At 37.4% G+C, this 12,965-nt stretch overlaps 1 protein-coding gene across 3 annotated transcripts in view; it reads left to right on the top strand.

The window, feature by feature from the left end:
• TRMT11 (tRNA methyltransferase 11 homolog) overlaps nucleotides 1-12,965 on the top strand; it is a 65,906-nt gene that overhangs the window by 38,544 nt on the left and 14,397 nt on the right. The window lies entirely within an intron of this gene.

Raw genomic sequence — 12,965 nt, 5'->3', positions numbered from 1 at the left:
AAGTTTAGTGACTCCTTTTCATTACCAAATGAGATTCAATGTAATATAAACTTTCTTCAGTAGTCCAGCTCCAATATCAGGGCATTTCCGAAAGTTTAAGCTGTTTATGTATATAAATAGTTGGTTCATGTTCAATTAGGGGTGGTTGTGTAGGTGTGTATGTATTTATATACAGGTATATGTGATATAATTAACATAAGTGTCTGTCATTTTTAAAACAAGTTTATATTCAAATGATAGATATGCTTGGGCTGGCATCTTGTACTCATATCATAATTGTTCTGTATATCCTTGAAATTTTAGATTTACATTTAAAGAAATATATTAATATTGAACAGTTATTTTGCTTAATAGTAACACCTTCCTTTTCTTCAAATTGTGTTACTGGACTTTGGTGCTCACATTTTATAGCAGACATGTCATTTAATTGTTGTTTTTTGGAAATAAGAACCTATCCTGAGGATGATGATCTACCATTAAATATTTAAAACATTAAGAAGATCCAGAAATTCTAAAAGAGGGGTTTACAAGTAGTTTGATACAATGACAGCCTTCTGCAGTGACAATTTTGAATGGACAACGTTTATTTGTATATACAATAAAAGTCCTCTTGACTAATCTGCATTTCAGACTCAGTTGACTTACTAGTACTGGCCATTTTTCTTCTAAAACACCAATACTAATGCCTATAACATGTCAGATACTTCTAGCTGGTGACTTGCTTGATCTCTACTATATCTGTACACTTCTGTATCTACCAGCTGAATTGTCTGTTTGCCATGAATCAGTTGTGTTTGTTTTGTGAACGGTTTAAACCAGTTATATTTGTTATGGTAATTATGTAGTCTAACTAAATGCTAGTTAGACCAGGGAAATGTAAGTGTGAGAATAAAGTTGTCATTTCTAGAAAAGCTAAGTGGACTACTTCAGAAAGATAGGATCAAGTGAATTGCAAAGAAAGACTCTTGGGCTGGGAATGGATTAGATGACGATAAAAGGTTGAAAAAAAGTTAGCCCAATCTAGGTTTCTCTACCCAGATTACTTTGTAAGAGTCTTTATGTTCTTGCATCATTTTACAGAAGCCAAAACTGAAAATCTTTGTAGGTCCTGATTCTATATCCCAAGATTGATAAATGAGTATACAATCTTTTAAGTTAAGATGTTCAGTGTATTTACAAAATGTTTTCATTTTTTCCTGCTTTTACTGACTTTTTCAGTTAACTAACTGTAGTATTATTAGTCTGTTTGGGCTGCTATTGCAGAATACCACAGACTGAATGGCTTAAATAACAAGTTTATTTTCTTACAGTTGTGGAGACTGGAAGTCCAAGGTCAAGGTGCCAGCAAGTTTGGTTTCTGATGATACCTATCTTGCTGAATTGCAGACAGCCACCTTCTTGCTATGTCCTCTGTCAGTCCTTTTGCATTAGAGCCCCACCCTTACGATTTCATTTAACTTTAATCATCTCCTTTAAGGCTCAGTCTCCAAATATAGTCATGTTGGGGGTTAAGGCTTCAGTATATGAATTGGGGGGGACACAATTAAGTCCATACCAGTAACAATTATCAGCATCTATCACAGTGAATAAGAGGCCTCTATTGCATATTAAAGTATGCTTTTTTCATGCTCTTCCAGTTAGTTACTTCTCATGTATATGTTTGTTTTTTAATATTTTGAGGGAAGTAAGGCATTTGATAATTTAAATTAGTAACACTGCAGCTCTTAGAAATCATAGCACTTAATGTAATCATTTAAGTTAGTAATAACATTTATGTGCCAGCCACATGAGTAATACATGTAAAAAATAGAAATAGTACCTGTAGATTTTATAGTTCTAAATCTTGATATTAGAAAGTAAAATGAATGACATCAGCATTCTTTATTTTGTGGCCTTCATAAATAGTACCAGCACCAGCATATGATGTTTATGATGGCTTTGAAACACTGTTCAGAAGAAAATATAGAGAAAGGACTCCAATGATGGGGCCACATAATGAACCAGTCATTTCTTAGTGGCAAAGTAGAGACCTGTTGTCATTTCTCATTTGCTTTCCTTTAAGTTAATTTATTTAGGAAAATCTTTTTTTTCTAGTACTCTTTTCAGATTTATAATATTTCTATAGACAGTTTATTTGATACTTGGAAGAAGAAATAAAGAATGATCTAAGAATGTTTCTGACAACTTTTCTTCTACATAAAAATGCTAACTAAGGGCACTCACCTTAGATATCTTTTTTTCTGTAATAAAAATAGGATTTTTAAAAATATTAACATATAATGTATTATTAGCCCCAGGGGTACAGGTGTGTGAATCGTCAGGCTTACACACATCACAGCATTCACCATAGCACATACCCTCCCCAATGTCCAAAACCCAAAAACCCTCTCCCTACCCCCCTCTCCCTGGCAACCCTCAGTTTGTTTTGTGAGATTAAGAGTCTCCAATGGTTTATCTCCCCCCCAATCTGGTCTTATTTCTTTTTTTCCTTTCCTACACCCCAAACCCCCCACTTTGCCTCTCAAATTCCTCATATCAGGGAGATAATATGATAATTGTCTTTCTTATTGACTTATTTTGCTCTGTATAGCACCCTCTAGTTCCATCCATGTCGTTGCAAATGGCAAGATTTCATTTCTTTTGATGGTTGCATAGTATTCCATTAATATATATACCACATCTTCTTTATCCATTCATCTGTCAATGGACATCTAGGTTCTTTCCATAGTTTGGCTATTGGGGACATTGTTCCTATAAACATTTGGGTGCATGTGCCCCTTCGGATAACTACCTTTGTATCTTTAGGGTAAATACCTAGTAGTGCTATTGCTGTCATAGGGTAGCTCTATTTTCAACTTTTTGAGGAACTTCCATGCTGTTTTCTAGAGTGGCTGCACCAGATTGCATTACCACCAACAGTGTAGGAGGGTTTCCCTTTATCCGCATCCTCACCAGCGTCTGTCATTTCCTGACTTGTTAATTTTAGCCATTCTGACTGATATGAGGTGGTATCTCATTGTGGTTTTGATTTGTATATCCCTGATGCTGAGTGATGTGGAGCACTTTTTCGTGTGTCTTTTGGTCATCTGGATGTCTTCTTTGCAGAAATGTCTGTTCATGTCCTCTGCCCATTTCTTGACTGGATTATTTGTTCTGTGGGTGTTGAGTTTGATAAATTCTTTATAGATTTTAGATGCTAGCCCTTTATCTGATATGTTGTTTGCAGATATCTTCTCCCATTCTGTCAGTTGTCTTTGGTTTTGTTGACTGTTTCCTTTGCTGTGCAAAAGCTTTTGATCTTGATGAAGTCCCAATAGTTCATTTGTGGCCTTTGTTTCCCTTGCCTTTGGCGATGTTCCTAGGAAGAAGTTGCTGCAGCTGAGGTCGAAGAGGTTGTTGCCTGTGTTCTCCTCAAGGATTTTGATGGATTCCTTTCTCACATTGAGGTCCTTCATCCATTTAGAGTTTATTTTCGTGTGTGGTGTAAGGAAATGGTCCAGTTTCATTCTTCTGTATGTGGCTGTCCAATTTTCCCAACACCATTTGTTGAAGAGACTGTCTTTTTTCCACTGGACAGTCTTTCCTGTTTTGTCAAAGATTAGTTGACCATAGAGTTGAGGGTCTATTTCTGGGCTTCCTGTTCTATTCCATTGGTCTATGTGTCTGTTTTTGTGCCAGTACCATACTGTCTTGATGATGACCGGTTTGTAATAGAGCTTGAAGTCTGGAATTGTGATGCCACCAACTTTGGCTTTCTTTTTCAACATTCCTCTGGCTATTCGAGGTCTTTTCTGGTTCCATATAAATTATAGGATTATTTGTTCCACTTCTTTGAGAAAAGTTGCTGGTATTTTGATAGGGATTGCATTAAATGCGCAGATTGCTTTAGGTAGCATAGGCATTTTTACAAATATTTGTTCTTCCATTCCATGAGCATGGAACATTTTTCCATTTATTTGTGTCTTCCTCTATTTCTTTCATGAGTAGTTTATAGTTTTCTGAGTACAAATTCTTTGCCTCTTTGGTTAGGTTTATTCCTAGGTATCTTGTGGTTTTGGGTGCAGTTGTAAATGGGATTGACTCCTTAATTTCTCTTTCTTCTGTCTTGCTGTTGGTGTATAGAAATGCAACTGATTTCTGGGCATTCTGACACTTTACTAAATTCCTGTACAAGTTCTAGCAGATTTGGAGTGGAGTCTTTTGGGTTTTCCACATAAAGTATCATATCATCTGCAGAGAGTGGTAGTTTGAACTCTTCTTTGCCGATTTGGATGCCTTTGATTTCTTTTTGTTGTCTGATTGCTGAGGCTAGGACTTCTAGTACTATGTTAAATAGCAGTGGTGATAGTGGACAGCCCTGCCACATTCCTGATCTTAGTGCAAAAGCTCTCAGTTTTTCTCCATTAATGATATTCGCTGTGGGTTTTTCATAGATGGCTTTGATGATATTGAGGTATGTACCCTCTATCCCTACACTGTGAAGAGTTTTGATCAAGAAAGGATGCTGTACTTGGTCAAATGCTTTTTCAGCATCTATTGAGAGAATTATATGGTTCTTGTTCTTTCTTTTATTAATTTATTTATTGCATCACATTGATTGATTTGCAGATGTTGAACCAACCTTGCAGTCCTGCAGTAAATCCCACTTGGTCGTGGTGAATAATCCTTTTCCTGTACTGTTGGATCCTATTGGCTAGTATTTGGGTGAGAATTTTCGCATCTGTGTTCATCAAGGATATTGGTCTGTAATTCTCTTTTTTGATGGGGTCTTTGTCCGGTTTTGGGATCAAGATAATGCTGGCCTCATAAAACGAGTTTGGAAGTTTTCCTTCCATTTCTATCTTTTGGAACAGTTTCAGGAGAATAGGAATTAATTCTTCTTTAAATGCTTGGTAGAATTCCCCTGGGAAGCTGTCTGGCCCTGGGCTGTTGTTTGTATGGAGATTTTTGGTGACTCTTTCAATCACCTTACTGGTTATGGGTCTCTTCAGGTTTTCTATTTCTTCCTGGTTCAGTTGTCATAGTTTATATGTCTCTAGGAGTGCATCCATTTCTTCCAGATTGTCAAATTTGTTGGCGTAGAGTTGCTCATAATATGTTCTTATAATTGTTTGTATTTCTTTGGTGTTGGTTGTGATCTCTCCTCTTTCATTTATGATTTTATTTATTTGGGTCCTTTCTCTTTTCTTTTGGATAAGTCTGGCCAGGGGTTTATCAGTCTTACTAATTCTTTCAAAGAACCAGCTCCTAGTTTCGTTGATCTGTTCTATTGTTCTTTTGGTTTCTATTTCATTGATTTCTGCTCTGATCTTTATTATTTCTCTTCTCCTGCTGGGTTTAGGCTTTCTTTGTTGTTCTTTCTCCAGCTCCTTTACGTGTAGGGTAAGGTTGTGTATTTGAGACCTTTCTTGCTTCTTGAGAAAGGCTTGTGTTATATATTTTCCTCACATGACTGCCTTTGCTGTGTCCCAGAGATTTTGAACCGTTGTGTTTTTTTTTTTTTAATGATTTTATTTATTTATTTGACAGACAGAGATCACAAGTAGGCAGAGAAGCAGGCAGAGAGAGGAGGAAGCAGACAGAGAGAGGAGGAAGCAGGCTCCCTGCGGAGCAGAGAACCCGATGTGGGGCTCGATCCCAGGATCCCGGGACCATGACCTGAGCCAAAGGCAGAGGCTTTAACCCACTGAGCCACCCAGGCGCCCTGAACCGTTGTGTTTTCATTATCATTTGTTTCCATGAATTTTTTCAATTCTTTAATTTCCTGGTTGACCCACTCATTCTTTAGTAGGATGCTCTTTAGCCTCCAAGTATTTGTCTTCTTTCCAACTTTCCTCTTGTGATTGAGATCTAGCTTCAGAGCATTGTGGTCTGAAAATATGCAGGGAATGATCCCAGTCTTTTGGTACCAGTTGAGACCTGATTTGTGACCCAGGATGTGATCTATCTTGGAGAATGTTCCAAGTGCAGTAGAGAAGAATATGTATTCTGTTGCTTTGGGAGGAATGTTCTGAATATATCTGTGATGTCCATCTGGTCCAGTGTGTCATTTAAGGCCTTTATTTCCTTATTGATCTTTTGCTTGGATGATCTATCCATTTCAGTAAGGGCGCTGTTAAAGTCCCCTACTATTTATTATTGTTGATGTGTTTCTTTGATTTTGTTTTTATCGGTTTATATAATTGGCTGCTCCCATGTTAGAGGCATAGATATTTAAAATTGTTAGATCTTCTTATTAGACAGACCCTTTGAGTATGATTTAGTATCCTTCTTCATCTCTTATTATAGTCTTTGGTTTAAAATCGAATTTATCTGATGTAAGGATTGCCACCCCACCTTTCTTTTGATGTCCACTAGCATGGTAAATTGTTTTCCACCCCCTCACTTTAAATCTGGAGGTGTCTTTGGGTCTAAAATGAGTTTCTTGTAGACAGCATATTGATGGGTTTTGTTTTTTTTATCATTCTGATACCCTGTGTCTTTTGATGGGGCATTTAGCCCATTTACATTCTGGGTAACTATTGAAAGATATGAATTTAGTGCCGTTGTATTGCCTGTAAGGTGACTGTTACTGTATATTGTCTCTGTTCCTTTCTGGTCTACTACTTTTAGGCTCTCTCTTTGCTTAGAGGACCCCTTTCAATATTTCCTATAGGGCTGGTTTAGTGTTTACAAATTCTTTTAGTTTTTGTTTGTTTTGGAAGCATTTTTTTTTTAATTTAAAATTTTTTTATTTTTTAAATTTCTTTTCAGTGTACCAGAATTCATTGTTTATGTACCACACCCAGTGTTCCATGCAATATGTGCCCTCCATGATACCCACCACCAGGCTCACCCAACCTCCCACCTGCTGCCCCTTCAAAACCCTCAGATTGTTTTTCAGAGTCCATAGTCTCTCACGGTTCGTCTCCCCCTCCAGTTTCTCCCAACTCCCTTCTTTCTCCTCTCCATCTCCCCATGTCCTCCGTGTTATTTCTTATGCTCCTCAAATAAGTGAAACCATATGATAAATGACTCTCTCTGCTTGACTTATTTCACTCAGCATAATCTCTTCCAGTCCCGTCCATGTTGATACAAAAGTTGGGTATTCATCCTTTCTGGTGAAGGCATAATATTCCATAGTGTATATGGACCACATCTTCCTTATCCATTCGTCCGTTGAAGGGCATCTTGGTTCTTTCCACAGTTTGGCAACCGTGGCCATTGCTGCTATAAACATTGGGGTACAGATGGTCCTTCTCTTCACTACATCTGTATCTCTGGGGTAAATACCCAGTAGTGCAATTGCAGGGTCCTAGGGAAGCTCTATTTTTAATTTCTTAAGGAATCTCCACACTCTTTTCCAAAGTGGCTATACCAACTTGCATTCCCAGCAACAGTGTAAGAGGGTTCTCCTTTCTCCACATCCTTTCCAACACACATTGTTTACTGTCTTGTTAATTTTGGCCATTCTAACTGGTGTAAGGTGGTATCTCAATGTGGTTTTGATTTGAATCTCCCTGATGGTTAGTGATGATGAATTTTTTCATGTGTGTGTTAGCCATTTGTATGTCTTCATTGGAGAAGTGTCTGTTCATGTCTTCTGCCCATTTTTTGACATGATTATCTGTTTTGTATGTGTTGAGTTTGAGGAGTTCTTTATAGATCCTGGATATCAGTCTTTTGGCTGTACTGTTATTTGCGAATATCTTCTTCCATTCCGTGGGTTGCCTCTTTGTTTTGTTGACTGTTTTCTTTGCTATGCAGAATCATTTGATCTTGATGGAGTCCCAAAAATTCATTTTTGCTTTTCTTTCCTTTGCCTTTGGTGTCCTGGAAGCTTTTTATCTTTCCTTCTATTTTCAGTGATAGCCTAGCTGGATATAGTATTCTTGGCTGCATGTTTTTCTCAATTAGTGCTCTGAATATATCATGCCAGTTCTTTCTGGACTGCCAGGGCTCTGTGGATAAGTCTGCTGCCAATCTAACGTTTTTACTATTGCATGTTACAGACTTCTTGTCCCGAGCTGCTCTCAGGATTTTCTCTTTGTCACTAAGACTTGTAACTTTTACTATTAGGTGATGGGGTGTGGACCTATTTTTATTGATTTTTGAGAGGGGTTCTCTGTGTCTCCTGGATTTTGATGCTTGTTCCCTTTGGCATATTAGGGAAATTCTCTATTTTAATTCACTCCAATATACCTTTTGCTCCCCTCTCTCTCTCTTCTTCTGGAATCCCAATTACTCTAATTTTGTTTCATCTTATGGTATCACTTATCTCTTGAATTCTCCCCTTGTGGTCCAGTAGTTGTTTATCTCTCTTTTGCTCAGCTTCTTTATTTGCCGTCATTTGGTCTTCTATATCATCAATTCTCTCTTCTGCCTCATTTATCCTAGCAGTAAGAGCCTCCATTTTTTATTGCACCTCATTAATAGCTTTTTTGATTTCAGCTTGGTTAGATTTTAGTTCTTTTATTTCTCCAGGAAGGGCTTTTATTTCTCCAGGTAGGGTTTCTTCCATGCCTTTTTCGAGCCCAGCTAGGACCTTAAGAATCATCATTCTGAGCTCTAGATCTGACATATTACCAATATCCGTATTATTAGATCCCTTGCCTTCGGTACTACCTCTTGTTCTTTTTTTTGTGGTGAGTTTTTCCACCTTGTCATTTTATCCAGATACGAATATGTGAACGAGAGAATAAAATACTAAAAGGGCTGCAAAGACCCCAGAAAAATGTACGCTAACCAAATCAGAAGAGACCCCAAATCAGGGAGAGAAGAAAGGGGGTAAAAGAAGTTTAAAAAAAAATATATATATATATATATATATATATATTTGTATATATATTAGGCTGGTGAATAGAACAGAACCACCCACTTGATTTTGGGTGTATTTTGGTCTCTTAGAAGAAACTACCTCCCAAAATTTTAAAGAAAGTAAAACATATACATACAAAAATAAGGGTAAACATGATGAAGGGACGGAATATGACTGTAAAGATGAAAATTAAAAAAAAAATTCTAAAAAAGGAATTGATAAGTTGGAAGAAGAAAGTGGAGAGAATTTACTTAGGCTGGAGACTAGAGCAAAGTCCTTTGCTAGATTTGGGGTATATTTTGGTCTATTAGAAGAAATTTTATGCCAAATATTTTCTAGAAGAAAAAACCCTGTGTGTATACAAAAAATAAAGTTAGATACAATGAAGGGTAAAATATGACTATAATAATGATGGTTGAGATTTTTTTTTTTTAGAAAGGTATTGTTAAGATAAACTAGTTAAAAATGTTAAAAGAGGAAAGAGGAAAAGTTAAAAAATTAGAATAAGAAAAGAAATTTTAAAAATTTAACTTTGCAAGACTAAAATATCATGGGGAGAAAGCCATGAATTCCATGCTTCGCTTTCCTTTCCTCTGAAATTCCACTGTTGTCCTTGATCAGTGAGCTTGGTCTTGGCTGGATGTTCTTGTTGATCTTCTGGGGGAGGGACCTGTTGCAGTGATTCTCAAGTGTCTTTGCCCAAGGTGGAATTGCGTCACTCTAGCCAAGGGCCGGGCTAAGTAATCTGCTTTGTTCGCTCTCGGAAGCTTTTGTTCCCTGAACGCTTTTTGAGAGCTCTGGAGGATGGGAATGAAAATGGCAGCCTCCCAGTCTCCTGCCTGGAGGAGCCGAGAGCTGGGGGCCCCACTCCTCAGTGCTCTCTTGGAAAAAAGCTCTCATTCACTCCCATCTCCCTGGTCTCCAGCCGCGCTCAGAGCTCACCCGGCCTGTGACCAACCGAGCATTTTTGTCTGTGGTGCACAGCCCTGTTTGGAGTCTCCAAACTGATCAGATTCCTGCCGCTCTGCTCTTCCAGCGGATGAAGGTGGGTCTCCCCGGATCTGCCACTTGTGGGGACCCTGCTCAAAGAGTAGTGGCCTGACTGCGCTGTGGATCACAGTTTAAGGTAACCCCAAGCTGAGAGCTCACTCCTTGGCTCCATCTCTGTAGTCGGCTTCCCCGCTCTGATACCTGTGAGCTCTGCTATACTCAGACACCCCCGATCCTTCTGTGACCCTCTGCGACCTGAGACCACACTGTCCCTGCGAGGGCTCCACCCCCTCTTAGCCTCTGGGGTGATGTCCCTCAGTGCAGCAGACTTCTAAAAGTTCTGATTTTGTGCTCCACTGCTTTGCCGCTTGCTAGGAGCTGACCCCTCCCAGGTCTATCTTCCTGTTCCTTCGGATTCACTTTTCCACAGGTCCTACCTTTCAGAAAGTGGGCAATTTTTTGTTTCTGGAATTGCTGCTCTTCCCTTCGATCTCCTGTTGGGTTTGTAGGTGTTCAGAATGGTTTGATAACTGTCTAGCTGAACTCCTGCGAACTGATGTCATCGCAGTCTGCTACTTCTCTGCCATCTTGACTCCTCCCTCACCTTAGATGTCTTTAAACCTAGAAAGGCAGTGTTAATTTTTGTTTGTTTTTATTATTTTACTTTTGTCCTTTCAAATTGATTTTAAAAAGAAGGAAAAAGCCTAGTGCTCAAGTAAGTTTTTGAAACAGCCTTCACTTTATAAGATCAAATTTCATTAATGAGTTTTAACTAGTATGCAGTGTACTATTACTGAAAATACTGTCATGTTAAATTAATCATGTTTGGTTTTGAATTAATCGTTTCATTTCTACCTTCTGTTTGTATGGAAAGGACTGTATGTAATTGCCTCAAGATCCTAGTCCTTTATAATTCAAGTGATGACATAAAATTGTCAAACAGTTCTGCTACGCGTCTAAAAAATTATTCTCAGCCTTGTTCAGCATTGTTGACTTTGGCAGTGGGAAACTATTAATTGTACATTTTTACACTCTTGTGTACTGTCTTTCTGCATTTTGGGTTTGTCACTTACTAGGTTTAACTTAAGTATAACTTTTGACCCACTTGATACATTGTTATAAAGTGTTCTCCCTCTCTCCTTTTAGAATGTAAACTTAAGTGATAAATGAGAGAACTATCTAAAGAATGTAGGTATTTTATAAAATTTTGTATCTTTTCATTATTACTATAGTATTTAGACTTGCTTGTTGAACATAATTTTTGCTACCCATATTAATGAAAACACCTGATAAGAGAAGCCATTGATTCAGACTGTTGATACAGTCTGAAAGAGAAGGGAATGCTTAATGCTACTTACTGTTCACAGAGCTTTCATACTCATCTGATGGTGTTATTTTGCTAATTTTAGAGACTAAAAAGTAGCTGAGTTGAGACCAAAACTCTTCTTTGTACTTGAAATTCTTTGACCTTTTTAATGCATCATGTTGCCTCTTTACCAAGACAGTTTCTGCTTTTGGAATATGCCAAGGTTAAAAGGCAAATATTCTTGAGTGGCATATTTCTAGTGTCTTTTAAAGATCATTTTTTCTCATTGTTAATGGCGCCATGGTAGAATGGGATTTGTTTTACCAGAATCCATTTTTCCTGTTGATATATGTAATTGATGCTGCTGTATATAGTTGTGGTCACAGTGCATACTCCTATAAAACATTTTCCTCATATAAATTCCATTGGAAAAAAAATGCCAATTTCCAGAGTTGTCCAGATGGACCAGAATATTACATTGTCAGTGAAAATCACCTAAAACAGTACTCTGTCTGCCTTTCCAATAGTATTCTTGGACAAATGAAAGAGCATCCAAAGTAGCCATTTTTGAGACTTTCTTACATTCATACAGCTTTTAAAGTCTATTCTGTAGTATGTTTAAGTGTAAAAAAAAGTATCTTAAGTTGCCGTTGCACTAAATGGGCCGTCATGTGCCCTGTTTGTTTTGTGGCTTGTTTCCCTGACATGCTGTGATTTGAGAAGTACTGAAGTATAGGTAAGTTGAATTTTAGGTATTATATGGACACTAATGTAGACTACAGTTATATTATGTAAGCTAGTCAGTATAGTTCAGATGATTTAAAATAGGAAGTATTAGGCAGTCATAGTGGCAGGTAATGAGAATTAATGTTAATTTTTAAAATTTTGGATTGAATGAAGAGTCCACTAACATGAAGCTGATGAATGCTTCATTAATCAGAATGTCCAAAACTGAGGGATTTGACTTAAGGACCAGAAGATTTTAAAGCTCTGGAGAGAGAAAGAACCATTAACATATTTTAAATGAGGAAGGGAGAGAAGAGACACTAAGGTCTCTTGTTCAAGAAAATGACTTATGGATGACTTGAAGGAGAAGAAATTAGTCTTTGTGAAAAGTAGTTTACATGTTAGAATGACAGTAGTGCTGCTAGTCATGAACTGATGATTTGCTGACATAATGCTTGTGTCTATTTTGTTATGATTTATCTGTTCTCAGAATTAACGGTCACTTGTTTTGGCAGCTATCTGAATTAAAGGTGGTTCTCTCTGGCTGACCTTTCATTCCGAAATATTTTGGTTTTTGCCTATCTCATGCCAGGACAGTGAATATTTTCCTTTCGATTAGAGATATGAAAGATTAGTGATTAAGTGTGAAGTATTTCAATCATAGAATGTGCCCAGTGGGAAGGAGACGCTGCTTCATTTATCAGTGAGAAAAATAAGACCAGGTGATACTAAGTAAGAACAAGATAATTAGATGTGAAATTTAATGGAGGTTGTAACATAGTACAGTATTCATTACCATCCAGATGTGTATGTATGAGAGAGAGAAAGGCCAAGAAAGACTCTTTTAAAAAATTATTTCTAATAGTAAGTCATAAAGAAACTATTTGTGTTATCTATAAATTATGTTTTGGCTTGAGATCTTTGAAAAAGGCTTTTAAGAGTAGATAGAAGCCTGGGGATGCTGCGTATCATGTTGAATGAACTTTAAAGGATCACATCATCTACTTGTCTCATGTTATCTTGTTCTGAATGGCTTGCTTAGCTGTAATGCAATTGGTACTTCTCCTTGAATGTAAATCTTAAAGGGTCAACATTTGACTTTTTCTTTTATATATCTTCAACTAAATGATTTTTGCCAAACAAAGT

The sequence above is a fragment of the Martes martes genome (assembly GCF_963455335.1).
Source record: "Martes martes genome assembly, chromosome: 6".
Taxonomy (NCBI): domain Eukaryota; kingdom Metazoa; phylum Chordata; class Mammalia; order Carnivora; family Mustelidae; genus Martes; species Martes martes.
The sequence above is the reverse complement of the archived record's forward strand: the minus strand, read 5'-3'. Positions and strand labels throughout refer to the sequence as shown.